The sequence below is a fragment of the Podarcis pityusensis genome (genome assembly GCF_964106645.2).
Source record: "Podarcis pityusensis genome assembly, chromosome: 1".
Classification (NCBI taxonomy): Eukaryota; Metazoa; Chordata; class Lepidosauria; order Squamata; family Lacertidae; genus Podarcis; species Podarcis pityusensis.
This window is the reverse complement of record NC_138028.1, coordinates 77629340-77648129: the sequence shown is the minus strand read 5'-3', so window position 1 is coordinate 77648129 and position 18790 is coordinate 77629340. Positions and strand designations below refer to the sequence as shown.

General features: G+C 44.9%; 1 protein-coding gene and 1 long non-coding RNA gene across 4 annotated transcripts in view; one reads left to right on the top strand and one right to left on the bottom strand.

Annotated features, from left to right (window-relative positions):
• The first annotated feature begins 512 nt into the window (after positions 1–512).
• The window catches only part of CD151 (CD151 molecule (Raph blood group)), a 42780-nt gene continuing 24502 nt past the window's right edge, over positions 513–18790 (top strand). The window contains exon 1 of one of the 3 annotated variants that reach the window (XM_081011692.1): positions 513–670. The gene's annotated coding sequence lies outside the window, so the exon portion shown is untranslated. Of the gene's footprint in view, positions 671–857; positions 883–18790 lie in introns of those variants that run through there. The other 2 variants (XM_081011693.1, XM_081011694.1) reach the window with 2 other exon arrangements.
• LOC308480357 lies at positions 1172–17208 on the bottom strand. Its single transcript, XR_013988068.1, has 3 exons — positions 15392–17208; positions 6697–6861; positions 1172–2493 (listed from the first exon to the last, which is right to left on the bottom strand). It is a non-coding gene; the product is annotated as an uncharacterized lncRNA (long non-coding RNA).

Sequence of the window (18790 nt, the reverse complement as noted above, 5' to 3'; positions counted from 1 at the left end):
ATAACCCTTTTTGAGAACTAGATTATGAAACATAGAAGGGATATAAGAATGTAAATAAGATAATAAATTGCTGACAAAATGTTATAACGATGAAAGTGGGAGAGGGAGATGTGAGGAAGTCCAAAGAAAATGTGAAATTATGTTAAGATAAATGTTACACTGTTTATTATGTTCATTTCTATTGTAAAACCCAATAAATTGTTTAAAAAAAAATAAAAATAAATGTTAGAATTTAAATGTTGTGTTTCATGTGAGTTGCTGTAACTCACCTTGGGAGGGTATATGCACCCTAAAGAGATGGGTTTAGAAAGCAATTTAAAAAATAATCGACATGGCCCCGCCCTTGGGGAATCCAGAGTATAGGAATAATCCGCCTCCATTCAGAATCGTCGCTCCTACAATCCTGATTGAGGACTAGGATTCAAACTTTCTCTGCCCCGCCTAACTGAAGGGCAATGATCGCCTTCTCCCGCTAGGCGTCCCAGACTCGTCGCAGAGAAAGATCAGAGTTTATTCAAACAGTTAAAAATATTCCATTAGCCGCAGGGGCCGAGAACTGGGAGGGGTCTGCGGAGTAGTAGCGGCTTGCTTTGCATTCTCGCTCGCCGCGCTGTCTGGAAACGGATTCTCGCCGAGAAGAGAGAAGACCACCGTCATCGCGAGGTAATAGGTCTGCGCCGGCTCTGGGGCCCGGGGGTTTGTTGGATCGTGCGCGCACGAGGTTGCTTGCGTGTAAGGGAAGGAAAGCCAAGCAAGTGGCCAGAAAGAGGGGAGGGGAGGCGGGCGGCGGCGGAAATCCATCCACCTGGAGCTGCAACAAAGGCAACCCTCGCGCTGTGGCCTTGAAGCCGGGAGCAAGGAAAGCGGGCTTGCTTTTGCAAGGTTGTTTGGGCAGGTTTGAATCTTTCTGGAGCTGAGCGAGGAGGAGGGGAGCAAATGTGGGCGCGCGAGGCCCGCAAAGTTAGTGAAAGCGGCTTTGGTGAGAGTGCGAGGGATGGGAGACTTCTCTTCCTCTTTGCGCAGGTCTTGGGAAGCCAAGATGCCTTTTGCTTCGAGGAGGAGGAGGGTGGGCGGTGCAGGAGCGCCGAAAGGGGCCCCTCGGTTGGGGTCAGGCTTGCAAAGGGCGGCGCGGGGAGAAGAAGGTACGAGGCCCACGAAGGTGAATGTTGTTTTGATCTCCGAGGGAGTGAGCTCGAACTTGGTGTGTGAGGGGGAGAGAGCAGAGGGTAGAGTTCCTCTTGCTTTGAAACGCATGGGTGGCTCAAATTCCTCTCTCAATACCGCATTTTTTCCCGTTTATTTCATAACATTTTTCTTAACCACCCCTTCATCATGAGAATCCAAGGGTGTGGAGTGCAGAAAGTGTGACAACTATTTATAAATGCAGTGTAACAAAAACAGAACAAGCCACAAGATTAAAAGGGCAAGCTGGAAATGCCAACTAAGGAACCCAAACAGTTCTGACTAAAAATTCAGACTAGTATCTTGATGTTTCTTTAGCATGAAACCTAAAGGATACAGTTGGCTTATATACACTTAAATGTTTTCTTTCTGTTTAAAATAAAACTTTCTGCCTACATCCTGGCCATCACAATAGTTAAGGAAAAGCATATGAAAAGAATGAACTTCTGTACAGCAGGATTCTGCAACACAGTCAGTTTCAATCTGTCTAATCTGGACCCTTCCTCCTTCTGGATAGCTGTGATAATAGTGAAGAAAATGTGGAAAACCGTCTAAAAGTATATGGCTTCAGAGGGAAGTTTTTGCTATCTGGATTTTAGGCTTAACTGTGTAGGCACACCTTCAAAGAGTTCATTTCCTGTGCTGTGGGGTTTTTGGTTCATCCAGTGCCTGGATTAAGGGCTCAGCCATTGGGAATCCAAGCCTTACTTAGGTCAACAAGGTTGGGGCAAACAGTCAGCTGGAAATGATTTTGCTTGGGTGGAATAACATTGAGTACATGTGAGAGATTTCAGAGACTTCACCCATCATTGCCCACCATATATATATGCACATTTGGCAAAAACCAATTGGAGTAGAGTACATAGCAGGGCAGAAAAGAAATGAATATGTATTCCAGAGAGATGGCTCTCTATGCTACTTTTAAATCTGTTTAATGCATCATTTCATTTGCTGTCTAACTTTTTTTTTTTAAAAAAATAAAATGTACATGAAATGTCAGATTAAAAAAAATCAAATACATTTTACTATTCAGGGTTATTTACTGGATTACAGTAGGGATTGCATAAGGCCCTTTATCTTGAAGTGTTTCTCAGGGGCGAAAGTTTTGTTTCAGAACCCATCACCAGCAATATAAGTTCAGTATTGAACATGCAAGAAAACTTTGCAGGGGCTCCATGCGATCTGCCTGTTTTAACTCTGCACCTGTCTGACTACTCTTGACTTCTGAAGGCAGTTATGCACATGATGAGGAAGCATGAGTGAGCCATTTTACCACCGTAACATGGGAAGAAGGTACTTGGATATCTTTCTCTGTGGTGAGACAAATGCAGAAATAGTTCATATGCATCTTTTCTGAGGCGTGATGCAGGTTACCCCTACACATGTAGCAGCGGAAGCAGGCAATGATAAAGCACTTGTTCACTTCCTCCCATGATATTTCTGGGAACTATATTTCACTACATTTTCTAAAGAACTGTAAATGTGAATGGTATAGAACAAAGTTGAAGAACCTGCAGCCCTTCAGATGTTGGGCTCCCAACTTCCATCAGCCCCAACTGATGCCTGAGAATGATGGACATTGTAATCCAACAGTATCTGGAGAGTGACCTCCCCTGATACAGGCCTTTGAGAGTCCCCTTTGGGCTCCAGAAGCAGCTAATGCTGTTTCCTTTCATTCTTGTGGAAACACCCTCCCTCCTCAATAATGGGAAGACATTATAGTAAAAGGAGCTTTTTCTTGCAGTGCTGCATTACAGCACAGTGCCAGGCTGGCTAGGGCATCCAGGAAGCTGCACCTCTTAATTATCTAATGGATTGTACAATCTTGCACGGTCTGGGGTGGGGCAGGGCATATGCTTCTTGCGGTTGTATCATTTGTTTCGATCCTCAGTTGACTGAGGAGGGTATGTGTTTATCTGCGTGTTTCTATGTGTGTGCAGGCCATGATGGAGGAAAGGAGAGGGTTGTGGCCTAGCAGGGAAAGGGGCAAATGGTGTGGCTCAGGCAACTGTGAGGGGAAAATGAAAAAAGAAGAGAGGACTGCAAAGGGCAGTTGGACCTGTAGGCAGTTCTGGGCAACTGTATCTAGGATCTTAGAACAAACAAAGGCAAAAAGCTGCAGGCTGCAGTGGAATTTCCTGGCATTGACTGTCAAGGGCTGGAACCAAGCCTTAAAGGAGCAAAGTCCATTTTTTAAACAATGCAGGCCATAAGAAAGTCAAGTTTACCTGAGTTTGGAGTGAAATACTGTAATGAATCAGATTCTGGGTCTTGCATTGCAGCAAGGGTTCTAAGGTGAGAGATGTCTGGAGAGCATGTTAATTTCCGGACCAAAACATACATCTCTTTGTGAAAGAGTTTGTGAAAGAATAACACTGTTTTATTTATTTTTAAAGGTTAGACACATCATCTTGCTTTGGGTGGCACAGGCTTCCTCTGTGAGTTTAGGAGAGCTAGTCTATGTGTAGCCTTGGTGCCATGCAGAGTTAGCTGTGGCCTGAACCTATCACGTTTACTGGGTTGAAGCAAGCCTAACTGATTAGTTATTAAGCTACAATCTTTTTCTACAAAGTACGCCCCAACTTATTTCAGAGGAACCTGCTCTTGTGTAAATATGCATAGGATTGCAACTGGTCTAGACCTAACTTGGACCATTACCCAGGTTGAAATGTGGATACATGGAGAGCACATTTTCCTAGACTGGGAATGTGTGCACCTTGCTGACCTGGAGGTTTTGTCCCAAGTGTTAGTGGGTGGGCCAACTAAAGGAGTTCATCTCTCATTCTCAGGTCCTCATCTTTTTAGGTTCACTTCTGTAGTCTTCCCATTTTATGCCATTCTCAGTTCCTTACCTCTGTGGATTCAGCCTCTTGTGGCAATGGAAGAAAGTGTGGAGATTCCAAATACAGTGGCACCTTGGGTTAAGTACTTAATTCGTTCCGGAGGTCCGTTCTTAACCTGAGACTGTTCTTAACCTGAAGCACCACTTTAGCTAATGGGGCCTCCTGCCGCCGCTGTGCCGCTGCACGATTTCTGTTCTCATCCTGAAGCAAAGTTCTTAACCCGAGGTAATATTTCTGGGTTAGCGGAGTCTGTAACCTGAAGCGTATGTAACCCGAGGTACCACTGTACTAAAAGGCATATATCTCAAATGTGCAAATTAGCTTACACATACTTTTACTATTTGCTTGTACCCTCCCCTTTATGCCTTTGTTAGTGGCAATTGATAGGCTGAAAGAATATAAAGGGCATACTCTCTTCCCATTTATATATTAAAAATGTCTGGTTGGCTGCAGGTGATTCTGAGTCACTATAGTTGAATAGCGATTTACAGGCTTAACACACATTGTGACCAGGCTTCTTTAAGCATTTACTTTAGACTGGCTTAGGTGGGAGGGTCTGACTGAAGGCAGGGGTAGCAGGCAGAAAGCAAGTATTTACCATGGTGGGGCCCTGAACTTCGCTTGGATTTCAGGATATGCCTCCAGTCATCAAAATTCAAAACCTGCCGTGATGTTGTCAGTCTTTCATTTGCTCACATTAAACTTAGTTAAAAATTAATGGGGTCGTGGAAAATCAATGTAAGTAGGCATGGACTATGTCAGTGGGTTTTAAAAGCAAACTTGGAATAAATTCAATAGGTTTTCACAAGAAAAAGACTGCCTGCCATGTTAAAATTCTAGCTGCCTTCACTTTGAATATGTAATTGCTTTTGGCAAAGAAAACATGTGTTTAAAAGAAACATAGCTGATTTTCCACCCCCTGCTCTGAAGGTTGTGTAACAGAACGGGATTCTTGATGGAGTAAACACACACCTCGTGCCAGCATTTCTAGCATGCCATTTGCCAAGTTGCATCCTTGGGGTGCTCATAGTGTTAGCAATGGGGAATCACAGGAGCAGACCCTCACACTTGTCTCTGCAGCAGTGCAAGGCTCATTTTTTATTTATCCATTTAGACGTGAAAATGTCCAAGAACCCAAACTGATTTTTCTTTAAATGACACACGTGTGTGTGTGTGTAAGGGAAGTTGGATTCCCTCTGGAATTTGCTATCCCATGCAATCTGTTCCACAACACTTTGCAGCTTAAACCAGCCTTGTTCCATGAAATGTGCTTCCCCCCTCCGCCCATCCTCTCAAAAACCATGTCCTCTGACCCAGGAACATTATTTCCTTTTGTTCCTAAAGGAAACATGCTGCCCTAGGACTGCTGAGTACAGCTCCCACAGAGAGTGCTGGAAGTTGCCCTAAAATAGCATATGGGCCTCCTGCAATGAAAACAAAGCCAGTATTAATTCCAGTTTGAGAGGAGCCACTCCTGCGGGGCAGGCTGGACTTTGCTACTAGCCACACAGATGGCTAAAGAGAAGCCAGTGTAGCAGAGACAGTTCAACATTGCATGCTGGAAAAAAGGCCCACAGTTCCCAGTGGTAATATGAACCTTAAATCTATGGCCTACTGCTAGACCCCAAGCCCATCCCCTCAGTCAACATGTGGCAAACCGTCTCTTGGCTACTTGTTTCTGCTTCATTTGCACCAACACCTACCCCTTACCTTCCCTCCCACCTGCCAGGGCTAGAAAAACATCTTTTAAAATATGACCTTGAACTCTGATAGAGTGGTAACTTGTTACTCGAACGGCTTGGCTCCCAAACAAATCGGCTCCCGAACACCGCAAACCCAGAAGTAAGTGTTCTGGTTTGCGAATGTTTTTCGGAAGCCGAACATCTGACGCGGCTTCTGCTTGAGTGCAGGAAGCTGCTGCAGCCGATCGGAAGCCGCGCCTTGGTTTGCGAACGGTTTCAGGAGTTAAATGGACTCCTGCAATGGATTAAGTTCAAGAACCGAGGTACCACTGTAATGTATTTTCTTGCTGGATGGAGGACAGAGGGGGTTGTGTGTGTCGAAATTGGCCTACTGTGTAAAGATAAAATTTACACTAAGTGCTCTGCCTGCTTTTGCCTCCGGTCTCACTGCCTGCCACTGGTATTGTTGTTGTTGTTATTATTATTATTACTTGGAAGATTGTCCAGAATGGAATGCAGGCCTTGGACTGAGAAAAGTTCCCCACCCCTGTGTTACCTTGGCTTAGCTCAGCGTGGTTGGGTGGGAGTAAACAGGACTTGGGTGGAGCAAAGCACTGTCAGGTTCAAATACATTGCAAGGAAAATCTATATTTTTACAAGTTCTGTTCATTCAGGAATAAACTGGGTAGGGAAGTTAGAAATCATTCCCCGCATACTTCCCCACTTGCAGTGGTGGCTGTTAAGAGTCCCTGCATTTAAACCTACATGCCAAGCAGGAAACTTTACCCTGGGATGCAGCAGCCTTGTGTTGCCTCAGTGGTTTTTTTTTTTTTTTCCTTCAAAAAATGGGAAAGGAATTGATTCTTTTTCAACTTAGTAATAGAAACCAGAGTAAATTATTCCGCCTGTGACCAATAACTATATTACCTTTTGACACTATAAAGACATATAGGAAAGGGATTGTTATGCATAATAAGCAGTCAATTTACCTTTTTCAGCCTGTTTCTTTGATTCTGAGGGAGAGTCAACATAAGTGTATATGATTATACATCACCTTGCAGAACCCAAGCACAATTTATGGAACTGACCATATTGATGGTTAGAGGTGCTGGGTGTCAGATATCAATCTTACGCATTATGCCCTTTGGTGATTTCTGGAAGAAAATGGAAGATAGTGTTCATCATGTTTGGTTGTATATTGAAACATTTTATGATTTTATAATTTAAATGAGTCGGCTTTGGTACAACTTAAGACATTTATTGAAAGTATATTATTGGAAGTAAAAAAAGAATTACCGGTAGGTTGTATCCAATATTTGTCACACTCCATTATTGCCTTTAATTTCAGTGGGTTCTTAACTTAAACCCAATAATTTCAGTGTGCCTGCTTTGAGTATGTCTAACATTTGATACAGCTGGTTACTGCCAAATACAACTAGTTGTATTTGATTGTACATTCATTCTCAGTGGAGAGCAAAGATCCTTATTCCTCTTATGAGACCCAGTAGATCTCAGAGCAGTCTTATTTTTGTCTTTGTGAAATAAATTCCCCTGTGTTTCGGTTCAAATACAGTTCACCTGTCCCATTTCAGAGACATGGGGGTAGCTGGGAAGTGGAGGAAGAGAAAGATGGCCATGTTCTTTCTTAGTCTCGAAGGCATTTTTTAAGGTGGCAGTGGCTTGAGAGAGGGATAGTTGTGTCACTTATCCCCCATTTGTGTTGCAAAAGACCATGTCCAGTAGGCACCTATGACTTGTGCAGTTGCATTCAGTATGGTGATAGACATGGTCTGTCCACAAAGTGTGGCTTTTTAAACATATAAGGTATTTTGCTTCAAATTACTGGGAAATTGAGGGCAGGATCCTGCACAAGTAAAAAAGAAACAGCTGTATGCTTCTTTTGTGGACAAAAAGTGATGATATGGACAAGCTCTAGCTGCCTGCAGTAGTTCCTGCTATGAAACCTCTGTGCATCCAGTGTATAGTGTCTGTTCAGTCACTGCACTGCTTTTGTGTTCAATAGATAGACGTCAGCTGAATACAAAGGGAGCAACGCAAGTGCTTCTTTTATGTGAAATTATTTAGAATCCTGCTGCTTAAAACAAGAAAGAAAAGAAAAGAGCCATTTAGCTACATTCACTTTGATAGGCACTGTGTATAAGCATTTTAACAGTGCGGTAAACTGTGTACTGATCCCTTTATGGGAGTGCTTCCTCTACCTTTGTGGTGGAGCATAGGTGGCTAATCAGTCATCCTCCAGATATTGCTGGACTGACATTCCTATCAAACCTGACCAGCATGGCCCAGTGGTCAGAGGTGATGGGCTTTATAGTTCAGCAACATCCTGAGGGTGATGGGTAAGCCAGCCATGCTGTAGTGTAGATCAGTGTTTTTCAACCAGTGTGCCGTGGTACCCTGGGGTGCCTTGAATGGTGGTCAGGGGTGCCACAGTCAACACTGGCCTCTGTCCTTCTTTCTTTCCCTCCCTCTTCTGATGCCCTCTTGAGTTTCTGCCTTCTAAAGGCTTGCACAGCTGTTTGTTGTGGCAGCCCTGCTGCTGCCACTGCTGCCTCATGTTCACCTTTGGCCAGTCTCTGTTGGGCCACTGAGGCTGGGGGCATCCTCTTCCCAGGTCCCTGTGGGGCAGCATGAGGGGGCACATCTCTTTGGAGCACGGGGGAGCAGTGGCTGCCCAAGGACACCCAAAGAGACAGGAGAGGAGGCTGAGAGAATATTCCATGAGGGAGGGTGTTCAAAAAAGGGTGAAATGCTGCCAGCTCTGCAGACAAGGGGTGACATAACTGGGCTCCTGAGCCTCACAGGGGTGTCGCAGAAAGAAAGTAGTTGGTCAAGGGAGCCGTGGACTCAAAAAGTTTGAAAACCTCTGGTGTGTAGAGGATTTGCCATGGGAACTGGAACTGGGCTGACATTTCCACTTTCAGAGAAATGTGCTTTCCCCAGTTTTGTTGCAGAGTTCAGGTGCTGCTGTGCCTTCCCTCCAGCATTGGTGTCCGGCTTGCCAATAAACTGCCTTTTTAAACCGCCCTTGTCTTTTCGTTGATGGGCTGCCCATTGATTTCCCTCTGATGTATACAGAGGGCTCTTCAAAGCAGCTGAGCAACAATTTTGTTGGGTCCTCTCAAAACTATGTGGCGCTGGGAAGGTGGAGAGTATAGGGAGAGGGAAGCACTTGTGTTTTTAGCAACAAGCACTGTTAATTTTGGTTCCCTGGAGGATTAATTTCAGGATCTGGTTTAGTTGGTGGTTGGGGCTGTTGTAGCAACAGAGCGGGGAGGGGAGCTTGACTGAGAACCATCCTCTCACTGGCACTGCTGCATCTTTATTCAGAAGTACCGTATTTTTCGCACCATAGGACGCACCGGCCCATAGGACGCACCTAGTTTTTTGGGGGGGAAATAAAGGAAAAAAATTTTTATTTCCCCCCCAGGTGCGCTGTGCTAAGCCCGAAGCTTGGGGCGTGTGGAGCTCAGTGCGCCCCAAGCTTCTGGGTGCCGGCAAGGTCTCCGCTAGCCCTGGGAGAGCCCCGCGACTTCGCGCGGCTCTCCCAGGGCTAGCAGAGCGCTGCGCTAATCCCGAAGCTTGAGGCGTGCAGAGCTCCGCGCGCCCCAAGCTTCTAGGTGCCGGCAAGCAGTCCGCTAGCCGTGGGAGAGCCGCGCGGCTCTCCCAGGGCTAGCGGAGCGCTGCGCTAATCCTGAAGCTTGGGGCATGCAGAGCTCCGCGCGCCCCAAGCTTCTGGGTGCCGGCAAGGTCTCCGCTAGCCGTGGGAGAGCCCCGCGGCTCTCCCAGGGCTAGCGGAGCGCTGCGCTAATCCCGAAGCTTGGGGCGTGCGGAGCTCCGCGCGCCCCAAGCTTCTGGGTGCCGGCAAGGTCTCCGCTAGCCGTGGGAGAGCCCCGCGGCTCTCCCAGGGCTAGCGGAGCGCTGCGCTAATCCCGAAGCTTGGGGCGTGCAGAGCTCCGCGCGCCCCAAGCTTCTGGGTGCCGGCAAGGTCTCCGCTAGCCCTGGGAGAGCCCCGCGACTTCGCGCGGCTCTCCCAGGGCTAGCGGAGCGCTGCGCTAATCCCGAAGCTTGGGGCGTGCGGAGCTCCGCGCGCCCCAAGCTTCTGGGTGCCGGCAAGCAGTCCGCTAGCCGTGGGAGAGCCGCGCGGCTCTCCCAGGGCTAGCGGAGCACTGCGCTAATCCCGAAGCTTGGGGCGTGCGGAGCTCAGCGCGCCCCAAGCTTCTGGGTGCTGGCAAGGTCTCCGCTAGCCGTGGGAGAGCTGGGTTTCCCATGGCTAGCGGATAGCTTCCTGAAGCCTGGAGAGCGAGAGGGGTCGGTGCGCACCGACCCCCCTCGCTCTCCAGGCTTCAGCGAAAGCCTGCATTCGCTCCATAGGACGCACACACATTTCCCCTTCATTTTTGGAGGGGAAAAAGTGCGTCTTATAGAGCGAAAAATACGGTAAGTCCCACCCATTTTAGTAGTGTTTACTCCAAAGTAAGTGTGCATGGAATCACAGCCCTGGTGTTGGACAATGCAATATACTGCACCCCCCACTCTGTCTCTGAGCAGCCCCCTTCCCTTCCTCTGGAAAGGATAGGAATGAGGCTTCCTATTTATTAATAGTGACAAATGTGCTTGGATTTCAAAATGGAAGGCAGGGAAACTTGTGTAAATCTGTCCACGGCTTGCTGTAAGGAAGGAACAGAAATGTGGCTGAAAAAGTGGTCCCTGGCTCTGCTGCAAGTTAGTGGCACATCCTGGAATTACATTTGCATCCATTTCTGGTCCATTCAGATTATGGTAAGTCATTGGTTTCACGGCTGTTGATAATGTGTATTCCTGCTCTAGGTGTGTGCTAAATGTTCCTCTTGTTAAAAAGCAAGGGCTCCCATCTCTGCCAGCGTGGATTGGTGGACCCAGGCAGTTCATTTCCAGCAGGTTCTGCTACATTTATTTAATATATTTATATCTTGACTTTCACGGGCGCCAACTTGGGGCCCAGGCCTTGTGGGGCCTCGGAGATCATGCCCGAGTCCTTGCGAGACCTCCCAACGTGACTTCCGGTTTGTACCGGAAGTTGCATCAGAGCCCCCAGGCCTCCTGGGCCTCCTATAGTTGGCACCTATGTTGCCTTTACATTTGATGTCAAGGAGTGTCTCCACCCCCAATGTTCAACCCAGATGCTGAGGTCCAGCACCGAGGGCCTTCTGGCGGTTCCCTCACTGCGAGAAGCGAAGTTACAGGGTACCAGGCAGAGGCCCTTCTCGGTAGTGGCGCCCACCCTGTGGAACACCCTCCCATCAGATGTCAAGGAAATAAACAACTACCTGACGTTTAGAAGACATCTGAAGGCAGCCCTGTTTAGGGATGTTTTTAATGACTGATGTTGTAATGTATTTTTAATCTTCTGTTGGAAGCCGACCAGAGTGCCTTGGGAAACAAAGCCAGATGGGTGGGGTATAAATAATAAATTACACTGGGCAACAATTTTTTACTTTTTGAATGTTGTCTAGATTTCTACAACTGATTTAGGGTATTTTTGCACTGCTGAATCAGGAAATGGCATCCGTTTCTCTCCATCAGGTCAGGTTTACTGTAAACTGAATGGTGGGCATTGATAAAGGTAAGTATACGTAAATTGCATGTTGCTTCACCATTTTTCAAACTTCAGGGCTTGAACTTCCGTTTCTTGGAACTCCTGGAATGCTCAGCGGCAGGGAGGTCCCTCTTCAGAGTCCAACAGTAGTCAGCCATCATGACTGCGTCCCACGACCCTGATACCTGGTCTCCATCTCTTTCATGTCCTGATGGAATCTCTCCCCCTGCTCGTCACTCATTGAACCCAGGTTCTCAGGAAACCGGTCCATATGTGAAAATTGATAGTGCATCTTGACGCTCATGTTGCAGCCCAGGTTTCTGAAAGCAGTCAGCATGTTGTTGACAAGTTCTGTGTAGTTTCTGGCCTTATTGTTGCCAAGAAAGTTCTTCACTACCAGAACAAATGCCTTCCACGCTTCCAGTTTCACTTTGTTCATTGAGTTTCCGAACTCTGGATCTCTGATGAGCTGACGGATCTGAGGACTGTCAAAGATGCCAGCTTTCAACTTCTCCATGGTCAATCCTGGAAAAGCCTGGCACAAGTAAGTGAAGCAGTCACCATCCTTGTCCAGAGCCTTGGTGAACTGCTTGATTAAGCCGAGCTTGATGTGCAGCGGCGGGAAGAGTATTCTGTCTCTGTCCACCAGAGGGTCGTTGATGACGTTCCTTTCTTTGCAAGGCACCAATTCCTCCCACACAGGCCAGTCCTTCTTCGTGTAATGCTGAGCACGGTCCCTACTATCCCACATGCACATAAAACATGGGTACTTGCTGAAGCCAGACTGTTGTCCCAACAAAAAGTTCACTATCTTCAGGTCAACACAAATAAACCACTTATGCTGATCATAACCAATTTTCTCCAGCACATACTTCACCGCTTCATAGTTCTCCTTCAGTGTACTCGAGTGAGCCAGGGGTATAGAGGCAAACTGGTTGCCGTTGTGTAGCAGAGCACATTTCAGTGAGCGCTTGCTGCTGTCAATGAACAGTCTCCAATCTTTGGGTTCGTACTGTGGCACTCCAAGCTTGAGCAGAAGTTGCGCAATATCTGCACAGTACACCAAGTCCTTCTCTTCCGAGAAAAAATGGAGGTACTCTTGATGCCTGTTGCGGAAGAAGCTGATGCAAGCACTGTCAGAGAGGAGGTTTTCCCCCCTTCAATCTGGATGCCAACAGTTCGGCAGAGTCCTTTGACAAGCTGAGGTCGCGAACTAGATCATTCAACTCCTTTTGGGAAAATGGATGTGGAGCATCATCTTCAAGAACCACTTCTTCTTCTTCATGTCCTTCAACACTGGAGGCATCTTTGTCACTAATGTCAGGAAGTTCTCCGAAGATAGGCACTGGAATTTCATCACAATGAGCTACAGGACGACGTGCTGATTGAAGATCAGGATACTTCGTGGGGCGGCTGCCCCATTAACTTAGTTTTGATCCCCCAACTTTATGCTTTGCCGCACCAATTTATGGAAGATTTCGAGGTTTTATGACTTCAAACTGATCCCTTTTCGACATAATCACCCAGAACTATCGAACCTGAATACTTCTTGTCATTAAAATAATCATTTCCAATCAAAACAATTATTTGACATGGTATTTTACCCCCACTAACTTCTAAAATGTTCCACACAAGCGTACATGTGAACAAAACCGTAAAAAAATGACATGTGGACATAGCTCAAAAACTTGACCTGATTGAGGAAAACCAATGTGATTTTTGGATTCAGCGCATCAGATTCATCCTAAATCAACTGAAAAAATGCAGACAACAAATTTGTTGTTGACCAGTGTTATTATTATTATTAAATTATTAAGGTGGCTCATGTAAAACTATCAAATCATGTTTAAAAGTTGACTTATTTTTTTAAAAATGCATTTAAAAAAGCCAATAGAGCCAAACACACCAAGACTACATCAGAGAAAGGGAGCAATTTAGAGGCAGCAATCTTTAGGAAAATGCCCAAGAGAAATGTTTTTAATATGCTTGCCATATAAATGAGAGTGGAGACGTGCTAACTCTGTTTCTTTGGGAAGTGAATTCCAAAGGTGGGATGTGAAAAGTAAGAAGGCCCTGTTCATGGTCACCAGCCACCTCAACTCTAAAGAGGTGGGAATATGAAAGCTATGTCCTCATAAACTCTAGCAAGGAAATCTCCATCCCTGTCAATACATTCCTAATCACATAATCAGAATCCTGTGTATTAAGCAACAATTACATGTCTCCCTGTTTTGGTTATGAGTCACTATCTTATTTCTAGAACTGTTGCCTTTTTACTCGTCCACCATCAGTTTTCTTATGCCCAAGATTTCTCTTCATCAGTGTGCATTTTTCTGAGGTGTCCGTTTATCAGTGAATCTCCTCCCTTTATCATCTGTTTCCTTCCATTTGTCAGTATCTTCAAGAAGTATTTATAGACTAATCTTTTGCTCAGGCCTAATGTTGTGTGACTCACTTCCTCAGTTTTCCTCTTAACCAGCCAAATTCTGTGACAAAATAAAGGGCACTAATGATTATGCACTTAAAACAGACAGGAGGGATTTGTGGACAACTTCTGCTCTCAAGCTGCCTATTTAAGAAGAGCCATCACACAAGGAGAGCAGAAGTTGTCCACAAGTCACTCCTGTCTGTTTAAGTGCATAATCATTAGTGCCCTTTATTTTGTCACAGAATTTACTTTGCTTCTAGGGAAATGTTGAAGCCTTCATTCCCTGGGGGCAGGGGGGCGGGGCTGGAGTCAGGGTGGGCGGGGCTGAAGCTCAAAGTGGGCAGGGCCAGAGCAAGAGGCCCCCCTCTTCTTTCTCCTCCCTCCTCCTCTTCCTCTCACCTCTCTTTTCCTCACTACAGAAAATCTTCCCACTCCATCCCAAGGCAATTAGGCTTGAGGGAAGGGAAGAAATTACCAATTCATGCAAATTTATATCCTGACTTTCACAGTCATTTTGCATCAGAATGCACAGCAGGTTATTTCAGCTTGTTTTTAACTCTCTTCCTAAAATGGTAGTCTGATATTGTCTTTCCTCCCTACCCAGCAGCAGCACACAGTAGTCCTGCATTAGGGCTTCAGGTGCAAGAAATTAGCTTTCCTTGTGAAAGTGCCTGGAGTGAGGCTGGGTTTAGCAAAGTTAGGCCAGATCGAAAAGGGTTGTGTTCCTGAGCCTCACTCTTGACACTTCACTGAAAGACGCTAGTCCTTTTTTATTGTTCTTCTCATCTCAATAACTGTTGAAGTGGCTCCTGTAAATCAATGGTGCAAAGTACTTTTAGAATGAAAGGAGCTTTATTTAAGATGATGATGTTCTATGCAGTGGTGTTTCCATCAATCACCCCCTCAGAGAGCTGTCTTGGAGGCTGACTTCCCAATATAAACACAACGGAGCCAACTGTCTCTCTTGAGGATTCTATAGCACTCTCTGTAAGATGATATTATTGAATACACAGAGGATCTTCTTTCTCTCTCTCTCTCTCTCTCTCTCTCTCTTCCCCCCCCCCACAGGCTTTGTCATTAGCTAAACAGTTCCCTAAAGTATGCTTGGTTGAGGCCAGAGATAATTCTCCTTAAACTCTGCAGATTGTGAAATAAAATCCTTTCTACGGACCAAATTCATTTTCCCTTAGCTGTGGGTTTAAAATAGAGATCAGCAACTGGAAGACCCAGGGCCACATCTGTGCAGCTGAGGTGCACAGTTGAGGCCTCCAGTGATAACACAGAGACCAGAGCCATAGTTCAGTGGTAGAGCATACAGAAGGAGCCCTCCATTAAATCCTGGAGAGCTGCTGCCAGTTGCCAGTGCTGAGCCAGATGAGCCAATGGCCTGTCTTGGTATAAGGCCGCTTCCTATATTTCTAGAAGACAATTGGTGGCAACCACAGCACTCCCAAGGAACAGGATCCAGATTCTCAGAAATAGGCCTCAGCCTTGCCCTAGACCATCTCATTGACCCAGAAAAGAAATCACATTACAAATATGCCCACATGCCCCACAGCTTGCCGCCTGAACTCACTGGGCTACACATTTAACACATTTAGCTTGTTAACTCCTACCATGCCCATTATACTCCTTCAGCAATGTTATTAATGCAGCAAACCTTCCATCAGAGCCAGTCTGTAGGGTGAAGGAAGAGATTTTTGAGCCTGCACAACTGCTCCAGTATCCTGTTCTAACAGTAGCCACTCAGTTGCCTCTGGGAAGCTCAAAGCAGAACCTAAGTGCATGAGCACACTCCCAGTGGTTTCCGGAAATTGATATTCCTTGTGCCATTGTTTCCATCAGCACCCTTGCTTCCTTAACAGTCATTTCTTTAAGGATTGTTAGCTCCAACCCGCCCCCATCTAGTATTGCTTCAGAAGACAAAAGTGTTGTGTAGTTTTGTGCCACAAGTGTCAGGTTTTGTGCTGTCATCTCTTAGTTGGCATTTTTGTGGGTAGTGACACTAAACCTGGGGTTCTGTGGCACAAAACATCATTGTAAGTTTTGACGTGATAACACTATATCTGTTTTTTTTGGTGGGGTGGGGAGAGGTTAACTATGAACCCCAACTGGAACATGTCAGTACCAACTAAGATTTATGGAGGCTTTTTGATATTTTGTGATATAAAACACCACACAGCTTTGGCAATACGTATTTTGGGGTATTGTTGTTAACACTCCTATTCCTTTGGGCCACTCAGACCCAGAAAATATACTGAAAATGAATTATAACCCTGCCTTCTTTTCAAATGCTACTCTTGACACCTTTTGGCTTTACACTAAGCTGGTCAATGCTGAGGACTAGCCCTGACAAATTGGATCCTATTCCTAGCAATGCTGTGATGGCCATCAGTTATGTTGCATCATGGCAACGGCAGCGCTGTGATGACTGCCTTTAGTGCTGGTTTATAGAATACCTGGGAAATGATTCCCTGGCAATTTCTTTCAACCAAAGCACTGTAATTTTACTCCAACTACAGACACACTATACCTTTAAAGCACATTTGAAGCACATTTTCTGCCTCAAAGAATTCTGGGCACTGTAGTTTGTTAATGGGTTGCTGGGAATGGTAACTCCATGAGGTGTAACCTCTACAGCCCAGAATTCTTTGAGGGGGGAAAATGCATTTTAAAGGTATAGTGTGTACACATGAATGCCTCCTATCGCAACATAGGGATAACAAATGTGAAAAGTTCCTCCTCGCTCAGTGTGTATTTCTCCCAAGCTGGTATAAGATTGGTCGGGCTTGTGTGTGTGTTTGCTTTCCAAACTGTTTAATATTCAGTTAAGCTCTCTAGGAACCATGCATTTTAGGCTTTGGAAGCCATATAAGAATCAGGTGGCTTGTGTCTGAGGTTCCTTTCTTTCCCACAAGTGTCTTGATAATAGAGGAATTAATTTAGATGGGTTCAGGTTTGTGCCTGTCAATGGCAGCAGTCTTTCCCCAAATATTTGGTCTTAAACCTGCAGAGAACATATTTGCTCTTCATAGAGCAAGTCATGCAGACCTTGTTCAGGCAAACTTCCTAATGTCATCAGGCGCAGTTTGGCAGAGTTTTTAAAAACCAACCAAAAAGTCCAACGGCATCTTAAACATGAACAGATTAATTGTGGGATAAAGATTATAATAACCAGGAGTCTTTAGCAACTGTTTGCTTTCTATGGATCTCTCAATAAATCTCTGTAGAAAACAGGGACAGTAAAGTCTAAGTGAGGGAGAAATATGGGCAAATCTTACTTTTTTTGGATGGGAGGGAAATCATGGTCTTCTGATTGAGGGCAGATTTCCATGACCTTTTCCTCCACCTCCCTGTTGGCTCATTCAAATAGTTTACAAAGCCGTCATGGGTTAAAAGGCAAGCCCTAATAATGTTTGCATGAGTTAGTCTTGTATTTGAGAGCAAGGAAGAGTGGTTTGTGGCTTTTGTTTGTTGGTAAGTGTGCAGGCTTATTTTTAAACATCCCTGCATATTAGTCCATGAGTAGAGCTGCTATCAGCTTTGTTTTTAACTCTGTGAAGATACTTAAGGGTTTTAGAACCACATGTCTATTGTCTTTGCAAACAGTTATTTTTGTCTGTTGTTATCTGATGTAGACACTTTCTTAGTCATACAGAATTTGCAGAGTGCTCATCATAAATATATGACCTTATGCATGTTTCAAGACTTGACTAACAGTTACCTAACATTTTTATTAAGGATTTTTAAATGTTACTATTCAAAAGAAGTCCAGAGACCAGGGGTAAACACATTTTTTAGAATTGTTATTTATTATTGTGGCTTGTTACTATGTTTTTTTGAGATCATGGGTGCTGTACAGAGAATGATTAAATTGGTTAGTTTGTTGTTGTTTTAACCATTTTTGTTGGAGTTTGAAATTGTTGTTTTAAAGGGTTAAATTATGCTTGAGTTGCCTATGAGGTAAGGTAAGTTAAGAATATGATGAATAGATGAAGAAATATTTTCTTTAACATTCTGTTGACTTACTTGTCCTGCTATCTTGTTTTAAAAACACCCTCCAATAAAGCTATATACTGGAATGCATTAGGCATATCTTGCAATAAATATTTCTACTTAGGGTTGCCATATGTCTGGAATTTCCTGGACATACTTGGAATACTGCAGTTGGAAGCAGTGGAAATTGTGGAAGGGTGGAAATTGGCAAAATGTCTGGGAAAATCTGGATGTATGGCAACCCTAAGTAGAAACATTTATCTCAGGATATGCCTAATGCATTCCAAAATAGCTCAACAACTTTTGTGTCTAATTTTTTTGAAATATGGCAACCTTATTTCTCCTTCAACCATAGTTTTAAGCCTTTGGTCAGGTTCACACACAACGTGAAACCTTTTTGGGCACAGAAACACATTTGAAATTGAAGAAATTGCTGTTGGCATCACAAAATACCCATTTCACAGAGGAAAAAATGGTGATGCTTTCCCTCAAAAAGAAAACCAGACAAAACATTGACACCCTTGCCAAAAACAAATATAACACAGACTGAATGTACAGGCAGCCTCTGCCCCCCCCCGAAAAAGAGCTTTCACTTTTTGGGTTGGTAATGCTCAGTTTGTGCTATATTTGTTGACTTATGTTTCCGTTGAAATGTAAGGATTGCTTGGCCTTTGTTTCCTAAGGTCCTGTTTAGTGTTTAGATCTAAACTCAGGATAGGTTAAAGCAGAAATAGCTTCAGGACCTACTTTCTTTGTTCCTGTACAGGTTGAGGCAAGTGTATCTGGCAACATGTGTGTGACTCAGTAGATGTGTATAGTCTGTAATTATATGATTGTGTGAGCAAATGGCTTTGCAGAGCATATGCATGCTTGACATTACTTGGGGAGGAGCCCCCAAAGTGGGTGTAATGTATGTGACTGGAGAGTTAGAGCAGTTGAGAGAGGGCTGGGCCCTACCCTTGTAACAGGCTTTGTGCATGTGGCTTGGAATAATCACTTCTTCTTCCAGTCACTTCTTCTTCCAATCCACTTCTTCTTCTATCTCACTTGCCCATGCCTAATG